Raw genomic sequence first — 3,996 nt, forward strand, 5'->3', positions numbered from 1 at the left:
CCCAGGGTGGCAGGCAGAGGGGCTCGGGTGCCCAGCAGAGGCTCCCGAGCCATCCCAGTGCCTCAGTCCTCAGCATCGCCCTGGTGCGGGCAGCACGAATGGGTTACCGGGGGGCTGAGTGCTCCGTGCCACCAACACAGCTGGAGGAAATCGCCAGCAAAATTTCAGATCTCAGCAAATGGAGAGAAATTTTCAGTTTCCACGGGTAAGATTTTTATTCACTTCATTATCACATGTTTTTAATTCCAGGCATTTTTTAAATATAACTTTTAAAATTGCGGTTTATTACGATACTTACGAGACCATGGAAAAAGGCTCCACATCCTCAGCAATGCGAGTACTGTAGCTTTTGCTCTTCCCTTCTCTGGGGATCTTTCCTGTTTCTTCACACATTAGCAATACCTCTGCTGGTTATTGTCTTTTAATTTGTATTTTATTTTCTCTTTTCAGTTTGGACATCAGTAACACAGGTCCCCAGGTAATGCTTTCTCCGAAAGGTGACATTTTGGCTGTGTCTAGTGGGTTTGGGGGTGTCCCACCAGGTTTCCTGTGGAGAGAACGCAGCGCGGCAGACAGCGCTGTGGAGACTCATTTCTCATGTTCTGCCTTTAAGAAACACGCGATTTCTTCAGCTATTTTAAAGGAATGTCTTCTGAAGCTAAACCAAATTGGCAGCGCAATCCAACATAAATTAACCTTTTTGTCTAAAAGTGACAGTTTTCTGGACACAGGATAACCTGTAACCAATGAAGATCTCTCCAGAGTCAATGCTCAGAACGCTGCGCTGTCCCTTGGCTGCGGAGCGCTGGTGGGTGTTCCCTGAGCTTCAGGCAGACACAACAGCACCTTGAGCTCCAGCCATCAGCTGTAGAGACCTGTTTGACAGACTGGGGGAAGCTGAAGTCCCACACAGCAGCGCTCTCTGCCCCTCTGCCAGCTTGCCACTGGGCTACTGCACCCACCCTGCTGGGAACACTGGGCAGGGGGTAACCCTGGGCACAGGCGAGGCAGCAGCTGTGGGGTGACACTCTGTCCACTCCTCTCTGCAGCGAGGCCAGAGCAGCGCGGGCCAGGGAGCACCTGGAGCTGGAAAGCCTGGGGGACTGCAGCTGCTGCAGCCCCGCTCCGCCATCCCTGAACCCCTCTTGGTCCCTCCGGACGCGGGTGGCCGGCCCGTCTCCTTGGAGATGGCACTGGTGAGCAGGCTGCTGAATTAAGCATGAGCTGTAATTCAACCTCACTAGAGAAGGAACCTGGGGAGCCTTACCTGGTGTGGCAGGGGGCTCGGGGAGCTGTTGGGCTGGCGGCTGCAGCCTGCTGTTAGCTGTAACAGAAGGAGATAGTCGTAGTGGTTTATTTATGAGGCTGTTGAAGAACATGACTGCAACACAACCGTAGAGCTGGTACAGCGTAATCCTCATTAGGTAACAGGTCAACCGGCAGAGCGCAACGGTTCCCCACCCGGTGGTGCTTCCCCCCAGGGCAGGAGCAGGAGCCCAGAGATCAGTAAGGCAGCTCTGCTCTCCCCCAGATACCTGGGAGGCAGAGCACTTATGACGGGTGCCCGCTGCCCGCTGCCCCTGCCTGTAGGAAGCGCCTTTGCCAAAAGGTCAGGGGGTTCTGGGGGTGATGGCTACAGCACCAGCCTTACGGCCTGTCACCCCCCACTCCAAACCCGTCCCTCACCCGAGCACAATCTTAATGAGAAGCTCACGGGCTTCATGCCAGCCCGGTCTGGGCTGCACCACTGTACACACACCCAGAAAGGTCAGTCCTGGAGAGGTTTAGACACACAGCCACAGTTACTGCCAGCTTCAGGAGAACCCATCTCCTCCAGTTCACGACCCACTTGGCACAAATCACTCACGTCAGAGGAAAGAGATTTTTAATGGGAAGAGCCATGATGTCTGTTTGGTTTACTTTGTGCAGTGAACACTTCATCTACCCAAAATAAAACTAATGAGGAAAAATGTTCCTGTGGGACACAGACATTTAATTGTGTCCCCAGAGGTGCTGCTGATGGCAGTGAGCCTCTTGCCCAGGTCTTCCCACGAAAGGTATAGCCCATCCAAAAGTACATTATTTACACGCTGCAGTTGAACTTCCCAGGAGCGTTTGGATGCTGAGTGAAGTTGCAAATTAACCCCAGCCATCACCTTCACTTTGAAACATGGGGCCTGATTCTCAGCAGACAGCGTTACCCTGCTGTGGCTGAACCTGCGTCCCAACTGATGTTAGAGATCCTCCAGGACTCATGGGGTGAAGGAGCTGAAACCAGCCCATCTTCCTCCTCCTCGGCAGGGGCTGCGAAAGCTGCTGTTTGGAAATGTGTTCCGCGTCTTCAGCTGTGAATGGGCACAAGCGCACTTCAAGTTCCGTGAGCCGCACTCGGACCTGGCCTATGCTCTGGAGGTGGAGAAGGTAAATGGTTCAGTGCAGCGACTGGCACCATCTACTCAATGCCACAGCCACTCGTGGGAGCTGGCAGCCAGCACTGGGTGCCTCAGCAGTGCCCATGTCTGCACCCCATGCTCTGTGCTCTGCGTGCCGGCACCCCTGCTCCGCGCACTGGGCTCTGCACCCCCACTCTGTACTCTGGGCTCTGCACCCTGGGCTCTGCACCCCTGCTCCGCACTCCAAGCTCCATACCCTGGACTCTGCACCCTGAGCTCTGCACCCTGCCCGGATGAGCTTTCTCCGCAGGGCCAGGTGCGGAGGTTTCCAGCCACAGCCCAGCGTGTCTGAGGTGGGGTGAGCTGTCCTTGTCCAGCAGCGGTAAAACGCTTCTGAGGTGACAGCTCAAGAGAGAAGCAGCACGTTGTTGTACCACAAAGAAGTGGTACTTGCCCATTACTCTTTTTCGGGAATTGGAGTTATCTGCTTCTTACTGCCCCGCCTAGAAGTCAAATAGCTGAATTTACTTACGTTTTCGATTACTGAAAGACGGAGGTTTCCTTCTTCCTGACTCACCATCATAATGCTGCACCCAAAATAGCAGAACACCAAGATACACACTTAAAACTGAAAATATCCTGAACTTGCCAGGAGGCTAAAATGCTCATTACAAATGCAGGCAAAACTCTCTGAGTCCAGCAGCTCTGTGACTGCAGAGAGGACGATGGCCTTGACGTGTGCAGCCACCATGTCGGCGAGCAGGTGTGGGCCCCCCATGCACAGCCCCACGTCAGACCCTGGGCCCTTCGCTGCGAGGCTGGAGGAGAGGGGAAATAAGCCGTGGCTGCTTCTAGGCACATGTGGTACCCGGAGCTGGGAGCCCTTCCCTGCGCTGCCGTGCTGCAAGGGAGGGACCCCCCAGGTCCTACCCTGCCCGGGGGCACGCAGCCAGGACCACTCGCAGTCCTCGCTGGCATAAAGGCTTCTTGCTCTTGGGCAGATAAGAGCTTTTCCAACTGACTTTTCCATTTATCTCAGGAGTTGTCAGCAGCGCTTCTGAATTCCCACTGAGAACACAAAACGTCCCCCCACGACGCTGGCGGTGGGACAGATCCCACCGGCCAGGGGCTGCTGGAGCTTCCAGGAGACTGACACAGCATGTGCTGGTCAGGCTCCTTGGCACTGGGGAGTGTTGTCCCTCTGTTTCCAGGGGGGAACAATACCTATCCTGATGGCTGTTCAAGCGCACATCATCAGATACTTGCTCTTTGAAAGAAAGACGGAACACGCTCACCTGGAGAGGTGAGGACGCAGGAAACTGTTGCCTTGTGCTGTTTGGACTGAGACAGACCAGCGCCAGCCGCTGGCTTCACCGAGCTAGTCCCAGGGGCAGGCTTGCAGCCACAGGAGGGGATTTGTGCCCAGGACAAAGCCTTGTCTGACTCCCAGGCGAGTCACTCGCTCCCTCACCCTACTCACGCCCTGGCACCATCGTCCCAGCAGGTGGCAACCCACAGGCAGTGTCAGCGCAGCGCGGCTGCTCACCGCGCTGCTGGCCAACTCCAGCCCCGGGTGCGCCATGAAGGGGACGGCAGGGCTTGG

The sequence above is a fragment of the Buceros rhinoceros genome, unplaced genomic scaffold (assembly GCF_000710305.1).
Source record: "Buceros rhinoceros silvestris isolate BGI_N320 unplaced genomic scaffold, ASM71030v1 scaffold31920, whole genome shotgun sequence".
NCBI classification, from domain to species: domain Eukaryota; kingdom Metazoa; phylum Chordata; class Aves; order Bucerotiformes; family Bucerotidae; genus Buceros; species Buceros rhinoceros.